This window comes from Dermacentor albipictus, chromosome 2 (genome assembly GCF_038994185.2).
Source record: "Dermacentor albipictus isolate Rhodes 1998 colony chromosome 2, USDA_Dalb.pri_finalv2, whole genome shotgun sequence".
NCBI classification, from domain to species: Eukaryota; Metazoa; Arthropoda; class Arachnida; order Ixodida; family Ixodidae; genus Dermacentor; species Dermacentor albipictus.
Genome location: NC_091822.1, coordinates 52,850,035 through 52,870,352, shown reverse-complemented (window position 1 = coordinate 52,870,352; position 20,318 = coordinate 52,850,035). Strand labels below are relative to the sequence as shown.

Genomic DNA, 20,318 nt, shown 5'->3' with positions numbered 1-20,318 from the left:
TAAGCCCCGGCCAATTTTTTTGTTGTTGTTGTTCAGGTTTAAACCATTGGTTCCTAATATCGGTCACGGGGAACTGATGAAATGAAATTCCTCTTCATGCTCGGCCGCTTGACTTCCACAATCGCGCATGAAGAAGCCGCAAACGCGAAAGCCGGCGCCCACGGGGCTGAGAATCACAGTGTCACTGAAATAGAATCTGGTAATCAAGATCTAGCGACACCAACAGATCACCAAGCACTCAGCTAATCGACTGTTTCGCGTGCGTGCGTTTGCGTGCTTCTGTGCTCTCGCTGAAAACGCTTGCTGCCCGTGCGTGCGGCTTGCGGCCGGCCACGGGGTTGGGATAGGTGGGGGTAAGGTGGGGGTGAGCAGCAGCGCCACTGTTCGCGGCAGCGGTTTAGATACTAAAAAAAAAACCACGCAAGCAAAAGCAAATCAGCGGCGCTGGCGCAGCGCCGCACGCGCAGGTCGCCCTTTGCAGTAGGTTGTGGTTCGCAAGCTCGTTTAGTCGTTCGTTTGCTCGTTCGTTTAGTTCGCGCGCTCGTATAGTCGTTCGCTTGCTCGTTCATTCAACTGTTAGTTTCTACAGTCACTATGCCTAATTGAGACGCGCTTGCTGTAGGACTCTTAGGCTGGCGCGTTTATTAACGCAATGAGACAATAAATGGTGTACACGGACTTGTGACTGCAAAGGCAAATCTGTAATGCATCTATGCTGAAAATAAGCGGTTGCCTTGCAACTCGAATGCCGTTTCATGTCATCTTGACCTATAGATAAAACATGATTTCACTTGCCGCAATTTCGGCCGCGTCATGGCGGGGGGATTCTTCTCGCGATCATGACTTCACTAATAAAGTCATGTCTCGCAAATGTTACTTCGGAGGGAGTGCAATCGCCCTCAATGCATGCACCTCAGTGCAACTAGGTTCGCGACAAGTACGTCACTTAGTAAACGGTCGAACCAACGCACGATGAAGTGTTATTCGTGATAAGTCATTAACCTGAAAAACTTACTGAAGCCCACAGTGGTCTTGTTCGAGATTGAGTCAAGCATTGTTATCGCGCTCCCGCTTCGCGCACAAATGCTAAAAAACTCATTTTATTTTCTTGTGTACGCACAGTCCCGACTCGATGATCGGCACGCGGTATTTCTGTCGGCGTTGAGACACGAGAAACATAATAGCACCAGCGCCCACCTCTGAGCCTTTGCGCGCGCTTAGATTGACAAGCACGCACGTTGGCGGCACTGTAGCTTGTAATATACTTTCGAACCTTCAGAGCAGTGATCTCCGTCAGCCTTTGTACGTCATAGCTGATACGCGCCGCGAATTCACACGGTAAGGGCGGCGCGGATTCTTTAGGCTGAGATGTTGCTGGAAGTCAAGATGTCATTCGATCGTAAACGTGTTATCTACAACCATTCGCAAGAAGCTCTTGCGACACGCCCTTGACAAATGTTGCGTAACTAATTGTAGGGCACGCGATACATCCGCAGTCGTCAACTCACAGCGTTAACACCCCTTCAGATAGTTTTTCAAGAAATGGTTATCAAAAAATGAAACAAAAGCTGCCGTTACTGAATTTGTATAACCATCTGACTCAAAATTCTATGCTGTCCACGAAGTTACGCGGAGCTGGAAAGCCAACGTAAACGCCTGAAGAGCACTGCCTTGCTATGCTTGCATTTACTGCGAAAGGTCGCCTGCTGCGCTCGAGCATCGTAGCGGCGCCACGGTCGAGGAGGGAGCGTGAAAGAGAGGAGAAACGAGGAGGAGTGAAGGCGGAGGAGGAGAGTGTCACTACTTTACGAAGTTTAATGCCTGTTTCACATGCTGCGACTGGAACGACGAAAATCGGTGCTGTCGCACGCGTCGCAGAGCGATTTTTAGAGGGCCCATTTCACATGATTGCGATTTTAACAATGCGACTGGTGCGATTCCCAGGGTTGTTTACTGCCAGGTTTCATGGCACACGTTGCACAATTATTTTATTGTAATGAATAAAACGTTTAACTTATAATATTGTTGACTTTTCTTTATTAGGAGCAAATAATATGCTTGTTTTGTAATTTAAAAACGTGTTGAAGTTAACATTTGTTTCGGAGTGCGCGACGGCGGTTGCGGCATCTCAGTGCGATGCACGGAGACCTTTAAACAACAGCTGTGCGCAGCTAGTTCAGTGGTTCAGTGCTGCGTGTTATCTCGTGCCTTCTACGTCTGTGCCGTTCTGTCTACGTTTTGTCTACTTATAAGATGACCTGTCAACAAGTTCATATAGCTACCCTCACCGCATATGCAGTATTCTGAATTCGGCTGCAGCGAAGTCGTCGTGTCAGCTCAACGAGACCCTCGCGCTACACGTGCTCAGCGTCATCTTCTGGAGAAATTATGTGGCTCCTGCTCCGAGCCATATTCTTGCACCAACCCGAAAGCCCACGCCTACCCCTGAACGAAGCTGCAAATGATCTGTGTGCGATTGCTGAACGTGGAATGAGCAGCTACCGTCACTTGTGTAGAAACCTGTACGTGGCATCGTAGCATTCTGAAAGACACGCCTGTCGTTCGCTTTGTTGTCCTGCGGCTCGTACTGTTAGTATACTGTGAACCTCTGAGAAGACAATATCAATAGGTGCTGTGCATAATGCAGGAACGTGGTTTTTCACCTTTCTGCTAAGCCTCGCGCGCTTCTCACGGTTAGCCTGTTTTGTGATAATAATATTATTATTAATGTTATTAGCTGTTATAGTGCCTTCACTGTAATTTATAGCAATCATCCAGATTTCTTAAGCTAGTCATGTATTTAACCGGTGTTAGATCAACATTGTTATGACATGGTAATGGAAGTCATTTCAAACTTCATCACTCAAAGGATGTACAAAGGGAAGCCTCAATGTTCATTCGTATATCTGGTATTTCTAAACATATTCTATTTGCAGAATTGTACACCTGCTTGAATTGCCTCCAATTTAATGCTCAAAGCTGCGCAGTGCTCATTCCTTTTCTTGCTCTCGAAAGGCTGCTTCAATGTCAAAGTTAGCTATAATTATTCATTTCGCAAGCTGATCAATGGAAGCTGATCAATGGGTTTTTGTTCCACGAACACAATTAAGTTTTCTTTCACCCTCTCATTGACAGCCACAAAATGAAAATGTTGACTTTTATAAGTATCGGGATGCAAACGTTCTGGAGTTTGTCCTCGGCTTGTTCTTAGTTCTTAGCATGTCCGTTCTTAGTTTGTCCACATCCTATAGTGCGTGTGTTTTTATCAAGTTCAGGTGCTGTCATTGCAGTGATGTACGCATTTTTGTAAATATCTTGCTACAGAGCAATTTATTGAACTTTGTGTTCAAATCTACAAGATGCGGCCACACAGTAATGACCACATCAATTATCCAAAAAACTGCAGATTCAGCAGACATGCTGGAATCTATGCGAAATGAAGTTTTTGTCAAGTGTAAATGCTGGTCAAGTAACTGCAATATTTACAGTTGCCCTTATTTTCGACAATCCAATGAGGAATATTATGCAAGGTTTGTTTATGCATAGCATAGGTCACAACCTTAATAACATGCAATGTTTGTTTATGCACTACGCTGTTCACATGCTATACAAAAATGCAAATAGCAGTTAATGTGGATGCGCACTTCGAGACTTCAACACGGTGATGTTTGTTGAAGGCAGTATGGTGCGAGATGTGTGCGAGACTTCAACACAGTGATGTTTGTTAAAGGCAGTATGGTGCGAGATGTGTGCAGAGAAAGGAATGACACATGCTTGTGCATTTATTTATTTATTCTTTGTATACCTCAAAGGCTGCAAGGTTGGAGTATTAGGTGAGCGGAAAGTAAAGAAAACAGTTACAAAAGGAAGGACACATCCTTATATAACACTTAACAAACAATAACAGAAAAATATCTATATGTAAACAAAGCTCGTGCAAACACAAATGGAATTAAAAGAAAAATGATTACAGGACACTAAAACATGGGGAAGGCGAAGATGGAAATTCAAGACGCTGAGCAAAATGAGAACAAGGTGAAAGCAAGAGCCAACATTTCGACAAGTAGACTTGTCCTCTTCAAGTCCACTTGTCGAAACGTTGATTCCTGCTTTCACCTCGTTCTTGTTTGGCTCATCGTACAGGGCACTAAGTTATACAAAGTCTAACGATAAAACCCAGCTAACGAACAAGGCTTTTACTAGTATAGAAAGGCCCATGTGTCACGGTGGCACGTACCCAGTGGCCCAAGAACGGGCTAGGTTAAACATAAGAAATTCAAGGAAATAATTGAAGATCATGAGGTTTATGCACTTCGATGATATCTGCGAGCTGAAATAATATTTACAATCTTTGTGTGGTACATAAGAAATTCAAGGAAATAATTGAAGATCATGAGGTTTATGCACATTGATGATATCTGCGAGCTGAAATAATATTTACAATCTTTGTGTGTTGTAATTTTTAATTACAAAGTGTGCTAGTTGGAACCTGGCACAACCAGACCATTGATACTTCGGGAATCTTTTTACCCTTGCTCTTTACCTCGGTGTGGAGTAGCAAGCCAGGGACATGTTCGTTTGGCCAACTTTTCCACTTTTTCTCTAATCAAGTATTCTTCTCTCTCTTTCTCTCTATCAGCCTATTTTATCAATTCTGACATGTTTCACAAAGACGGGCCTAGTAATTGTAGGGGTCGGGGAGTTCTTATTGCTTCAAAATGTAATCTAAATCTCACACTAGTGAATATATTGCTTCCCTTGGAAATGCAGTCGGTCTGCTAACACTTCCTTCGTGCTATTACTCCATGATGCCCTTCTACAGCTTTCTACATTCCATGAAAAAGCCCTCATTGTGTTATTCAGGGACTAACATCCCATCAATTCCTTGGATGAACACAGTCTCTGCTGACAACTGCACCTCACCTCCCAACATAAAATCGCCCACTTTTGTCTTTTCCACAGGTTCCATAATACCCTGCCATGAAATAGCACACTCATCTTTTATGGCCATGGCATCCCATACATGCAAATTCAGTTTGCCCACCACGTGCTCACACAGTTACATTTCAGCACTCCTTCATCCATATAGCACGATTGAAATGATCTGTCCATTTTTATCGCAACTGCAACTGACAACTATTTCAATTCGCTTTTTACCACTTATTTGTTATAAACTAATCAACATATTCAAACACTATCTATATGCCCAACCCTCATGTAATGCCCATGTTGTGCCTTTGAGGTATAGTAAAGAAACAAATACAAGCTACATTTAAAACTTCTTATTGCACTATCACAGCACGAAAATGTAATCACTTGTACTTATTGCACTGCTGGTGTGGTTCTGCTGGAGCACTATCGCCAGCGACAGGTCAAGAATACAATGGCAAATGCTTTGGAGGGGAACATATGATTATGCACTTGTGAATCACTTTATGTGGGGCTGAACTCGCAAAGCTATTTGTTCATCAGTGTTTTTGGCAGTTCGTTTGAGTTTCCTCTTGTGAACAATTCTAGTGAAAGTTTTTGTGAATGGTGCCCCTGATTCACCTCCTCTCTGCTTTGCCCATGACCATGTTCACCTTACTCAAGTGCTGTTGTGTCACAAGCTCTGTGTAGTGACTGTTTGTAACACTATGCTGAACAGGGATGTTACAACTAGGTACACTATACAAGATTGCAATGAGGTAGAAAATTGCGCTAGTTGGAGTGGATGTATACTTAAAATTAGCATGAAAAATAATGGCAACACAATGAGAATGGCACGGGAAGTGTGCTTTCTAACAAGTGAAGTTTAATTATAGGAACACACAAAAGGCAAACACACTTCAATGTGCATGCCATTAAGTTACATCATGGAACTAAATTAACTAGCAGCTGCATCTCACTATCTAGCAAAGAGAAGGTTTAGGTGCCCAATTATTGTGCTGCCTTGTATAAATATGAAAAATGAGTTCCTGCAGATTTTCATCTTCATGGTTCTTTCTAATTTCAGTTCACTTGAACAAAGGCTTACAACTATAACTGTTACTATGTGCCGAGAGCAGCGAGGTAGACATTCCCTTTAATTTATTGTGCTGACTTAGATGCTCATTTACACAGTTGGCAGTCTTCCCAAAGTGAACTTGTAGAAGCTTTCCTTATGCAAAGGGGCCTGTTAACATTCTATCTGCTTGTTGATCGTAGGATGCAGCTGCTTGCTTATTTCTTCCATAATCTGACTTGATGCCACATACGTTCAGCTAGTGTTTTCCTTTTGTGTGTTATTCTATTAAGCTTCAGCTTGAAGAATGCTCATGCGGTTACCTTCTCTTGGTGTTGCATTTGTTTTCCATGCTGATTTTTATCGTGCGCACAGAATTCAGTTAGGTGCACTATTTTCATGGAGTGCAGTAGTATGGCAAATGGTGTCAGCAACTTATATGCAAGTGGCTGCTACTGCGTTCTTGACCTGTGACGAAGTGTAGGCTTTAAAGGGCTCAGTGGCTATGGTGTTAGGCTGCTGAGCACGAGGTCGCGGGATCGAATCCCGGCCACGGCGGCCGCATTTCGATGGGGGCGAAATGCGAAAACACCCGTGTACTTAGATTTAGGTGCACGTTAAAGAACCCCAGGTGGTCAAAATTTCCGGAGTCCCCCACTACGGCGTGCCTCATAATCAGAAAGTGGTTTTGGCACGTAAAACCCCACATATTATTATTATTATTAGGCTTTAAAGGGACACTAAAGAGAAAAATTGTTTTATCTATATTAATAAAGTAGTAATTTAGCAAACCTAAAAAAAGGTTTGCTTACCATAAGCAGAGGCCTGGTAAGCGAGGAAAGGTATACAAACAAAATATGGGTAGCAACGTCACATTGATGTTCCTGCCCTGGCTCACCTCAGTGTCAAAGATTTTGGTAGTGTCTGGTCGAGGCTAGTTATTTTGTCCTTTATGATTCAGAGGAGCCAGAAACTTAACTGACAAGGCAAAAAAATGCAACTTTAACATGGATGAAGACAAAGTATACAAAAGTTCACCCAGCTCGCCCATATATCTCTTTGGAAAACTGAGCTTAGCAAGTTTCAATAACTTTTACTGCGCCACAATGACTCAAATACGAGAAAAATATTTTGAAATCTGAGATCTCACTGGCATACCAGCTCTGAGGTTTCCCTGCAATATTAGAAAAACTGAATATTTACTTTTTTTCTCATCTACTAACAAAACTATTGCTGCAAAATTAGTGAAAATTAAATATTTAATTCATTGGGTCTAAACTGACAGTGCTTCTCTTTAGTGTCCCTTAAGAGGAAGCTTTAGCTCGGGTGCTCTTATATAAATTGTAAAAGGAGAATTAGTTTTCCTCGGCAACCACTGCACCAAATTTGACGAGGTTCGTTGCATTAAAAAAAAAACTTAACCTCGATTGACTGTTGGTTTCGAATTTTTTAGTTAGGTCGTGAATGTTTTATTAAAAATTGGCAAATATCAAAAAACGTGAAAAAAACAACACTATCAAGTTTACAACTCTAACTCAGCAACAAAAGATGATAATACAATTATGTGAATTGCATCTAATAGTACATCTAAAGCGGACAAAATTGATATGTTACACATGAATATTAAAAAAAATTAGCAATATGGAAATACAGCTTTTGCAGAACGCTTGTAACCAACGTAACAAATTCACATTTGTAAAATCACACATCCAATTTGTCCGCTTTGAATTATCTAATGGATGCTGTTTACAGAAATGCGATATCTGTTCTTGATGCAGAGCAATGAATTTGTAAACTTCGTGCTTCTACATTATTCAAATGGTCAAATACTTGAAAATCGTTTTAACAAAATTCAAGCCCTAAATCGAAATTCCACTTCCAACAGTCACTATAATTTAGCTTTCTCTTTCAAATGCAATAATTTTAATTAATATCGGTCCAGGGGTTATCTTATAAAAACATTTTTTCGTTTTACATGTATTTGAATTGGCTGCATCGGAGTTGGGCCCGAGCTAAAGCTTCCTCTTAAGCAAAGTAGTTTTATTCATCCTCTGGTCTGTTTTCAAAGATGCCAGTGTTAGGGTCTGGTTTCCGCACAATCAGGTCAGGGTACACCCCACGACTATAAGATGAAACTACATTCAGCATTTCTTGTCGTAGGTAGGACTGCATATGTTTCGGGGTTTCATTCATTGCTTCCTCCAGTGACAGTAGAAAGTACCCTGCAGATGTTAATGGCTTAAATGCTGCTAAAGCGGTCTTCACAGCTGCAAGCTGGGCATCAACTACCTCCAACTCTGTGGTCCCTCTTTTCATTTTAATACCTTGCCTCTGTGGCCGGGGGGCTGGAGTGCCAGAGGGTCCAGGCGTCTCGGGAGGGCATTCTGGAAAGTTGTAAATATCCTCGAACAAAGGTTGTGTGGAATGCCCGTCGTCCGAGGTCTCTTTCCCTTGCTTGTTTTCTGGCTGGTCATCGCCGTCTGTGTCGCGGTCGCCTTCTGGTTCTTCTGGCTGGAAGTTACAGGCTGGTGTGCCAACCTCGAATAGTTCATGCACCTCCACTTCCTCGTGCATATTGCTGTGGCTCCTGCAGAATTTGCATTTATTCAAAATTTATTTAAGAAAGTGTTCCTGCTTGAAAGCATGCAGTGTGACTCAATGGTTCTTACTGGCGTGGCTCCATCAAGTCTGACATGAATCGCATTCGCTCCATGTAGGGCCATTGTCGTGATTTGGATTTGGAGCCAGATCCACTCCTTGTCTCGTCCTTAAGTTCCTTAATTTTCCTCCGGTATGTGTCCTTCAAATTTCGCCACCGGCTTTGGATCTCGTCCAGTGTAACTAAGAATTGTACATAACAGAAAAAGGAGAAAAAATGCTTGTTTGGCAAGGCTGAACATTACAAAGCAGCGTAATGTGTAACACATATTTTCTATATTTAGTTTTTATGCTTTACAATTCACCAATAATTGCAACTTGTGAAAATATAAATACCAAAGCCTAGTGATGACTGGCCACTAATGACCATGCATGAAAATTGTACTGCACATTCATGACTTCTGCGGAGAAAGTAACTTTTAAAATAATCATTACATTGTGTGGCACTTCACTTGCATTCCGCCGCACCCTATGAGCCCTACTTGATTAATGCCTCAGTCATGCTGCCATGTAATTGCATTGTGTGGCACTTCACTTGCATTCCGCCACACCCTATGGGCCCTACTTGATTAATGCCTTAGTCATGCTGCCATGTAATTGTGAACAAATACTGATGTCAGAAGAAGGTTGCTACATTTTTTGTGAAGCTATGTTATGTCCTAGATTAAAGCGCTACTGTATGTTTACATGATTTCTGCAAGCAACAATAAACGAAGTGCATTGGCCACCCGTTTCTTCTTATTGGATTACGAAACAATAGACCTGATACACTAATAACTGTGCATGTGCATACTAGTTTTGTATGAGGGGGTGCACCAATTGTATTGAACTGTACCACAACAAAAATCCCAATGCACACAATAATAACCTATAAGGTTATTGGCAATGAATAGCCTATGAGCCTTGAGATTAGCAGTTGGATGCAAGAAATGTTCGACACTTGCAAATTATATTGAAATGCACACACACACACAATCGCAATTCACTTCAATAACTTGCCCATCATTTCACTAGGTGCAATCTCTTGCACACTGTATATATACAGTGTGCAAGAGAAAATGCTAGAAAAATTTGGATCAAGTATGTGCCAGTTGAAAACAAATAAGTAAACCTTTAGGCAGTTTTCAAACTTGACAGAAAATTTATATGCTCTCTCACTACAAATATATCTCATTTTGGAACTGAAATTATAGTTACGCTATTGCTATGGTTCCTAACTATTTTGTCTGCACTAATCTAGTGACTTCCATTTGGCATTTATAGACAGGCGAACAACCAGGCTAACCTCTGCAGCTCATCAATTTGTTACTCTCTCCTGTTGACATATCGAGCCTTATCAAGACCACGTGTAATTTAGATTGTGGCATTAGAGATGGCATTATACTCAAACAAAAACATTAGTTCCAGTAACAGGCTACAATCATGTATCATAGCAGAAGCATTCATCTGTAGAACTCCTAACATCAAGCACTATGTCACACTGTATAGGCATTAGTATATACTACTTGCATCCTTTGTCCCATCTAACATTAGTCAAGCTGTCCAAAAATTAAAAAAAAAGGCTGTGCAAGGTACAATTATAAAACATGGTGTTCAGTCGCCAGAGGTGTAACTATCTGACACCATAGGTCGCGAGATTGTACCTTGCAGCATGTTTTGTAAACATTTTTTTTTCATTGAACAACTTGTCTAACGTTAGTTGGGGCACCCTTTAGAATAATATGTCAGGAATGCTATTGGACAGTCAGGAAATAAATAAACAACTGTACTTTTGTAGCAACTTCTATCAGACTAATAAATGCATCGGATATTTAAAACATTTAAATATAATAATCTGCATTGGAAATTGCCACAATTGCCTCAGACAAAATTTGCTCGAACGAAAGTTTCTAAATCAAACGCTAGGAGGTCAATGTGTATGTTGAGCTATCTAACATATATTTATCTGGAGGGCCTTAATATTCAAACTTGGCTTTAATATCAGAATAAATGCATTTCTTGCAAACTATGGAGGCATTTTTCTAAAAAGACATGTATTTATTAATAATTTCAAATTATTTTTTGCAGAGACTACAGTAACAGGCAAAAAGGGAGAAAAATTATGGTAGCTGAAAAAAAAAAGCAGTTTAAGGAAAGAAGTTCTAAAAATGCAACTTTTATTGCTTTTTTACTTAGGCAAATAAACACAGAAAATTCTCAAATGCATTAAATTATGACGTCATATGAAACAAGGATGCAAACAAAATGATCTGAAAAAAAATTATTGTACCTAGTTTGAAACCTGAGTAAAAAAAAAATGTACCTCCAACCAAATTTTCCTACTTTGCAGAAATTTCAAACAGCGCTCACGTGGAAAAAAAAATTGACCAAAATATTTTGGTAAAATCATATTCACACAATAGCCATCTAGCCCAATTTTTTTCAAGAAAATCAATAATGATCACTTTTGGGTCTGGCACGTTTCGCGGAAATCACCCCAATATTCAAAAAAAAATTTAAAAAGAAAGAGAACGCAGTTTTTTAGTGTCGCGCGTGCGTTACCTGGCTGTTCCCTAAGTTAAAGTTGAAGACGTAATGTGCACACCTAAATATGTTTGCACGCCACAAAGATAGGAACATTTATATATGCGTACCTCCAGGATCGACGACTTCAAGCGCTGCCTTGATTTCTTCCCACAAGGAAGTCCTATTCGCGGTTTTTCTGTAATCTACGAGTGAGAAGTCCCACAAAAGCGGGCGCTTTGCCACTTCCTCTATCAGCAACTCGTTGAAAGACGCACGCGACATTGTTGAACGGAGGCGTTGAGACGAAGATCTGAAGCAGACGACTCTCTGTGACAGACGACTCGCTGGTGCGCAAAGCAAATTGTTCACGTGATGCGGTACAAAAGCCGTAGTAGTTTCACACGTGATGTGCGCAAAAGTATATGCAGAATTGAACCTTGGACATTCCATTCTTGCTCTTAATTCTTGCATATTTTTTTTGTATGTACAACGCTTCTCAATTATGCCACTGTCTTTAGGTTCTTGCTTTTTTTGTGTAATGCGCAACTGAGCCCTAGCTATTACAGTATTGTTTCCATGGCGACCAACGACGCTACGTGCACTTTCAGCATCGAGAGAGAGTTTGTTTGGGGGCTGGTTAAAAAGAAAACAAACAAAAACACCAACACGAACTGTACGGGAGGGGCGGAAGGAGGGATAAGCCACGACGTTCCCACGCAGCAGAAAACGTAACCCTGCAAAGGTTAAAGAACTGGAAAGCTAGGTAAAGCGCTGCGCCATTCTCAAGGTTGAACGGTGCGACTCTCACTAATTTAAGTGACGTGGAACGCAAAGCCCGAAGGGAGACGCGCGCAAAGAGCGGCACACAGACTGGAGGTCAAACAGCGAAGTGGGTAAATAAAGACGTCAAAATGTTCTCTGCTTTCTTTTCTTTATTTCCTTTTCTTCTGAAATAAACATATACGGGATGATACTGTTGTCGGCAATGACTCAATTGGTTTATAATACAGAGCAAATATAGCCTTATTGCCTTAATTGTGTTCAATTCTTGCCTTACGCTATCCCTAAATGAAACACAACAATTAATATATGTAGCAGCACTAAGAATAAAAGTCCCTATCGAAGAGTGCTCATTGTAACAATATCCGCATGCAACCTACTCGGATGCTAATTTAATTAACAAGCGGGCAGACAAAAAAGACCCTTCGCTCGACTCGCAGCTCTGCTTGGAGGGAAAAACGGAAAACAAAGCTTTAATGGAAACTGCAGATGTGCGCGCTGTTGTCATGTGTGTATACAGGGTGTCAGCAAACACTTTCAAAATTTTTTTTAAAGATTGTGTGTGGCAGGTAGCACAATTCTAGTCCATGAGCTAGTCTACTCGAAGAGGCAGACATTACTTGCAAAAAAAATTGAAATGCATATATTGAACTAATTAACAAAAAATGGCTGTGGCTTAGGTAAGGTTAAGCCCAGGATGCGAAGCATACTAGCCTTTATTTTAGTTGTTGAACCACTGTTTAGCCTGGTGAACTGCTGTTGCTTGGCTATATTTGGTTCGGCTAGACGAAGAAACAACTCATGCATTACTTCTTCGCCTTCAAGAGTGGAACGCGACAGCGTTCCCGTCGACCCGCCAAGGGGTGTAAGACAATGGGCTACAGGGCAGCGACTACGCGCCCCGCATTGGACGCGGTGAGCGTCGAGCAAAGCAGCGTTCGGCGCGGCAACGAAATGTGCGCCTGAGCAAGAGACGCACGCCTTAGAAACAGCTCGTTTCTAAGGCAACACCGCATTCACTAGAGGCGCTTTTGTACCGCGTTGAAGCATCGTAATCGTGGCTCAGTGGTAGCGTCTCCGTCCCACACTCCGGAGACCCTGGTTCGATTCCCACCCAGCCCGTCTTGCAAGAGTTGAGCCAAAGCCACTTCTCCTCTGTCGTGACGTCACGGTGTCACGTGATTTCATGGTCACCGCCGCGCCTGAGGAGCTGGGTTGAGCCCTCGTAATATGCTTCGCATAAAATTAATTACAATAAGTTTTAACGAATGACATCGCACATATGGAAATTTACTCATTTTAGAGGGTGAGACTGCAAGGCGCACACACACACACACATATTTATATGTGTGTGTGTGTGTGTGTGCATACATATATATATATGTGTGTGTGTGTGTGTGTGTGTGTGTGTGTGTATATATATATGTATATGTCAGCAAATGAAAAAGGCTGGATTCTTTCTCAAATGCAAACTGTTTATTATCTGCAGAGCGTCGGCGTGAAGCGTGTTGCTGCCTTCCTCGGCCGCGTCTCTCGTGCGTCTCACGTGCCGTCTCTCGTGCTCGGCTGACCTCCGGCTCTTCTCTCTCGCCTCGCTCGAACCCCCGTGTCTACTCGTAGGTCTCTTCTTACAGTCCCAGGAACTATGGCAGGGCATCGGTGCGATGAGTCTTTCCTCGTGTTTACTCAAGGGTCTCTCGCGGGGAGCAAAGTACCATGCGGGGCGTCTCGTGATCTACGGGATTGCGGCGGTGGTGCTCACTGCCTGACAGGTCGGCGCAAAATGTAAGTTACGAGAGTGCGCGCCGCTCACATATACATGTGTGTGTGTGTGACAGCATTTACGAGATATACGCCGTTAAGCTTGCGGTAAAAATGCACTGTCGTTCCGTTTACTATATTAACAGCGTAGTTTTATGCATTTGTCCGCAAAGTTCGAGAATTACTACCTCGAGGTCGAAACTGGTGTCATCCTGAGAATTTGTTCCCAGTGGATCCCCGTTGCGAACTCCCCGGCTAGAATTTGTAAACTGCAATATGTACCATAATTAAATTAGTTAAAATATAGTTAGCTAACTTTCGTTAATTAGTCCATTATGCGTTTCATTTCTTTTGTGCAAGGGATGTGCGTCCACCTCCTTCAAGTAGACCAGCACAGTTTTTCAGGTTAGCAAACTTTCTCTGCTTCCCTAATTGTCCCACCTCGCCCGTTGACCTTCAGCCTTCGGCGCCCTTTCTGTACGTCGCATCCCAGCACCCCCGCCGCGTCCTTCACTCCCGTCGCGTCCTTCCAATCCCCCCTCCGGAACCGACAGTGCGACGGTGCATCGCCCTTCTCAACCTTCTAGTTGTTGCAGTTGCACAGCGTTGTTATTTTCCTAGCACTCTTGCTGTCTCTTTGCCTTAATTTTTTTTCCCTGCGGAAGCTTTTTCTCGCTTCCCCTTTCCCGCAGAGAATTCTCTACTTTCAAACAAGAACTCTCTCTCTCTCTCTCTCTCTCTCTTTGTATACATAGCAACATCGGCTATGCTCCCGCAAGGACTGCAGAAAATATGGTCAACCTTTCCTTTTCCCCTAGAACCACATCTCTCTCTCTCTCTCTCTCTCTCTCTCTCTCTCTCTCTCTCTCTCTCTCTCTCTCCGCACCTATATTTTGCCACCCGCAACACACACTTTAGTCGAAAAGCAACGCTGTCATCTGCTTCTCTCTTCGTGAGCTTGCCCATTGATTCCGATCGAGATGGCAGCCAACGCTATGGCTTTTATAGCACTTCTTCTACAGGAAGAGCGCGTATTGCTTGAGAGGAAAAAATTTCTACTGCTGACGCTTTCGGCAAGGAGCACGAACAGGCAGGCCGACGTTGATGTGTTCAACGACGTAGACATGTCCCTGCATGGACCTAGCTCGCATCTCTTCCATTTCCTCCTACTGGAAATGATACTCCTTGAAAACAAGAAGATCTTGTTGCGACATGCCACGTCAAGACGCTGGTGGATACGGCCAATATGGGTGAACCGAAGGCAGGAGTCCGAGTTTCACACAGTGGTAAGTTGCTAGCGCTCTCTCAGTTTGCCAGAGTCTCAGTATGATGTCGCGATACTTTGGTTCGCTGCGTTGAAATAGCCAAAGGTCAATATTCATGTATACATACATCGTCTTGTCTTGTTTGTTTCATTCAGATGCCCTTGCTGATTTCCGGCGACCCCGAATATTTTAGGAAGTACTACAGGATGACACCAGAAAAATTCGAAGAACTGCACGCTCTTTTGGAAGAATCCCTCACTAGGCTACACTTCATTCGAGAGCCAATCCCATCGCGGGCCAGACTCGCCATCACTATCAGGTATTTATGTGAACGAATATGAAATCCCGGCCGCAGCGGCCGCATTTCGATGCCGCGAAATTCTCAAATACCCGTTTACCGTGCATTGGAAACCAAAGTGGGCAAAACTAAGCCGGACTACGACAGGCCTTATAATCACTTAGGGGTTTTGGCAAATAAAACCCCCGGAATGCAATTTTATGCGAGTGGATCTTATATTTGTTTTCATTCATTATTTCTTAAGTAGGCATCTTAATTATGGCGCTACCATGTTAACTTACAGAATTCGTAGCTGCACTTGCCCTTGCGCCACAGTTGCTCCTTCTATAGGCACTAATTCGATCTGCAGCGTATATTATTGTCTCTAACTTGCAAATCATTGCTGCATTGGCTGCGACCTATTTTATGTAGAGGTCCACCTGTGACTTCCTTCATATGATGTCGCAATACTTTGGTTCGCTGCGTTGAAACAGCCAAAGGTCAATATAACAAATTATCGGATATAACGAATTAAACCTTTTTCGTCGCCACTGGCATGCATACAACTATAACAAATCTTGTATATTAAGAACGTGTTTTTGTGTCAGGTGCGACTTCGTCATGTCGAGATTCACCTGTACCAGTACAGCATGCACTCTTTCACAACTCACTGTGTCGTTATATTGCAGTAAATAATACGAAAATTTCTTTTTGGGTATTTGGCCTCGGGGATGTTTATGCAGGATATTGCCTTGGAGTTCCGGGTGGGCATTTCCACCGTGTCCTCCATTGTGCACGCCACGTGCAGGCTCTTGTGGAGTACCCTGCAACCTGTATGCCTCAAGGTATGTACGTATATTGCGCATGCAGTGGCCGTACATGTTTAGGCATAAAAGGTGCATATATAGATTAAACATGCGGCTCAGTCAGTATTTGCAATATTAATTAGTATCCTCCTGTATTGCTAATTGACAGCTCTGCATAATGTGAGCCAGAGAAACAGCTTTCAAGTCAGCACATTTTTTCGATGATTTTCAAGTCTTCCTTTTGCTGTAAATGAAGGCCCGGTACATCTAAACCTCAAGAAAAAAATTCTTAAGCCTCACAGAGCCCGCCTTAACTTGCTAGTCATTTTCGGCTTCGTTTCTGCTGTGTTGTGACGTATAACGGGGAAGCGCGGTCACCTAAATGGCATTGCGACGTTTGGGCACTCGCACCGGCTACTCGGTTGTCCGCTATGTTGCAACGCTGGACTGTCAAACTGTCGTAGTGTCCCTTTCCCACGTGACCACGTACTTTGTCAGGCCATCGCAACAATCACGGGGAAACTAAATGTAAAGTGGTTATAGAAAAGGAATTAGTAGAACCCCGTTGATACATTTTTCAAAGGACCCCGTGAAAATGTCACAGTGAGGAACGTCCCAAATCGCCACATCCACAAGAAACAGCTCAGCGCTTATGTACGTTTAAACATGTACTATGTTCTGCGACTCTTGCTCCACCGCACAAGATGGCTGTATTGCAGCGAAGCTGACTTTAGAGCACCAGCAACAATAATCGCACCGTGATTGGGAATGACGATCGCGAACTCTCGGGATTTCGTGCCTCCGAATTTGCCTCTGCACCGCTTTATTTGCGTTACCTCTGCATTTATATGCTGCATAAAACGCGACGTAAATGCCGGGAAAATACAACAGCGAGTAACGTACGTATACCAATGCGTTTCCAAGGGCACTTCATTGTGACTTATTTCTCTACTAACTTCATTTGGAACGCTTAATGGAATTGTCCTAGTTCACCTAGCTGTCCTGTGTGCGCAATGTGCCCTCAGGAAAGCCCAATGCGCTCAGCAACCTCGCTGCTAGCTGACTCCAGCAATGCCAGCAACTAACATGCCGCACAGTAAACGACATTATCGATCCCAATATATAATGAACGATCTATTCTACATGTTCGTCGTTCGTATGCATGTCCATATATTTCAGCTTTTTAATAAGGAAAGTGCGTTTTATGTTCTATCGGAGACACAATTGCCCAGGCGACGCGCGTGACCGTCGGCCGAATTGCATCGCTGCATGTCTGCCGGGATCATGCAGTCGCGCTATGGTCTGCGCTGGAGGTCGCCGGACAGCGTGGGGCACTAATGGGCCACGTATGCGCTTTCCTGCGATTTCGAGCGCAGACGGTGGCGCGGCTGATCCCGGCAGACAGTGCAGCGATGCAATTCGGCCGACGGTCGCGCGCGTCGCCTGGGAAATTGTGTCCCCGATAGAACACTCGATCGGTGGGGTTTTAATACCTTACCCATATGCCTTGTGTTGTCATGTACTGCTTTTCACAATTGTTCCGACTTTCCTCAGGTACCAACAACTGAAACTTGGAGAAGCACTGCTGCAGGCTTCAGTGAAAGGTGCAACTTCCCCAATTGCGTCGGCGCAGTTGACGGCAAACACGTGCAAATACAGGCCCCACCACACTCGGGCAGCCTGTATTACAACTACAAGGTATGCTATTGTCATTGTTAGCTGTTTAATTATGATCATTATATATGCATGCTATTATTATAATGGATATGGTATATCTGCATGATGTGCGCTCATGATGCAGACCTGTCGACACTATGCCCAGTACAATGTATTCTTTATCCTTTGTCTTTCTACTATAATGACTGACACATGTGATTGTTCATTAATTACTGACGCTGTCATTCTAGTTTTATTTTGCTTGAGTAATGTTCACTGTCTATACAGTTTATTTAACAACCTCTGGGCACATATAGCAAACTCATCAAATAATGCGAATAAATAAATAGCTTACAGTCTATGTACAATGAGGTGTTTACATTGTGGCGCATTATCTTTACAGGGCACTTATTCTATAGTGCTGATGGCCGTGGCTGACAGCAACTTGAAGTTTGTTGCTGTCGATGTCGGTGCATATGGCAGGCAGAGTGATGGAGGCACACTGAGTGCGTCAAGATTTGGAAAGTGCCTTGAAAATGGCACCCTTGGCCTCCCTCCCACACAGGCTTTGCCCAACACAAGTACATTAGCTCCTCATGTTTTTGTGGGAGACGAGGCCTTCCAACTACGGCAAGACTTCTTGCGGCCTTATTCGGGGAGGCATCAGACTGAGGAGAAAAGGATATTTAACTACCGGCTCAGCAGGGCAAGGTAAATGTTCTAGGCAGTAGCTTTACATTGTAGTGAGAAAGTTATAATGCAAGCTAACATGTTGTTTTTTCCATTTCAGGAGGTGTGTCGAGAACACGTTTGGCATCATGGTGTCAAGATTTAGGGTATTTCGTCGTCCGATCAACCTATTACCTGAAAACGTCGACTACGTGGTGATGGCCTGCTGTGTCCTCCATAATTTTCTGCGAGAGGATCCAGTTTACCAATCCCGCAGCCACGAGGACGAGGCAACACCAGTGGCCAGCAGCATGCAAGTGGTGGTCAAGCGATGTTTCCCTTGCAGCCACCTGTAGGCCACAACTACAGCAGGTCTGCAGCTAGCGTAAGGGACATGTTCTGTGAATATTTCATGAGCCCACAGGGTGCTATCCCGTGGCAGCGAGCAGATGCTGGGCTACGACCATGAACCCCTTTCTGCTAGAGAACAAGACAATCATAAGGTGCACTAACAACTTAAAATTTGTGGAATATGCCGAGTAAATGCTGGCTGACAAGCAATAAACCGAACATACACAAAAAGAAGCAATAACTTGTGTACAGGAAATGCATCCATCTCTAATGGAGGCCATGCTGACACAAGGTTCTCCGGGCATTTTGAGGTCTACAGCTTTCATAATTCCTGTAAGCACCTAGCTTCTTCCTCTACAATACAACCTTAGAAGTCTCCACATCTGAGCGCGCATGGTAGAGGAAGGAGCTAGCATTCTGTGTACATCTGGTGATCAGCTGCCTAGAGAAATTGTGGAAGCTGTAGATCTAAAAATGCTGTGAGAATCTTGTGTCAACATGGCCTCTGTTAGAGATGGATGCGTTTCCTGTCGGGAAACACACATTAGTTTTTGCTTTTTTGTGTGTGTTCGGTTTATTGCTCATCACTCAGTATTTACTCAGCTTGTTCATTAAATTTTTGGTTGTTTGATCATCTCGGTTTTCTTGTTCATCTTATGTGTTGTCTGGTGCCATTTGCAGCCACGCTATTCTTGATTATTTTAGGCCACAAGTCACTGTGATTGCACTTATGATGGTTATGTGTCATCACCATCATCATCACCTTATTTTATGTCCACTGCAGGATGAAGGCCTCTCCCTGCGATCCCATCCATCCATTTACCCCATTCCTGCGCCAACTGACTCAAATTAGCGCCCGCAAGTTTCCCAATTTCATTGCCCCACCTAGTCTTCTGCCATCCTCTAGTGTGCCTCCCATTCTGTAACCCTAATGGTCCACCGGTTAATTATCTAGCCTCCGTATTACATGACCTGCCCAGCTCCATTTTTTTTTCTTTTAATGTCAATTAGAATATCGGCTACACTCGTTTGCTCTCTGATACAAACCACTCTGTTTCTGTCTCTTAACGTTATGCCTAGCATTCTTTGTTCCATCACTCTTTGCACGGTCCTTAACTCATTCTCAAGCATCTTTATCAGTCTCCAAGTTTCTGCCCCATATGTCAGCACCGGCAGAATGCATTGATTGTACACCTTGCTTTTGAATGATAGTGGAAAGCTTCCAGTCAGGATCTGACAATGTCTGCCATATGCACTCCAACCCATTTTTATTCTTTTGCAAATGTCCGTCTCATGAAGAGGGCCCCCTGCGAGTAATTGACCAAGATAAACGTACTCCTTCACAGACTGTAGAGGCTGAGTGGCGATCCTGAACTCTTGTTCCTTTGCCCAGCTATTGATAATTATCTATCTTCTGTATATTAATCTCCAGCTCCACTCTTACACTCTCTCTGTTAACGTCCTGAATCATTCGTTGTAACTCGTCCGCAGTGTTGCTGAACAGAACAATGTCACGTGCAAACAGAAGGTTGCCGAGATATTTGCCGTCGATACTTACTCCTAAGCCTTCCCAGTTTAATAGTTTGAATACTACTTCCAAGCACATA

The 20,318-nt window shown here is 43.2% G+C and overlaps 1 pseudogene; it reads left to right on the top strand.

The window, feature by feature from the left end:
* Positions 1-16,019: 16,019 nt before the first annotated feature.
* Positions 16,020-18,829, top strand: LOC135904328 (uncharacterized; annotated as a pseudogene).
* The last annotated feature ends 1,489 nt before the right edge of the window (positions 18,830-20,318 follow it).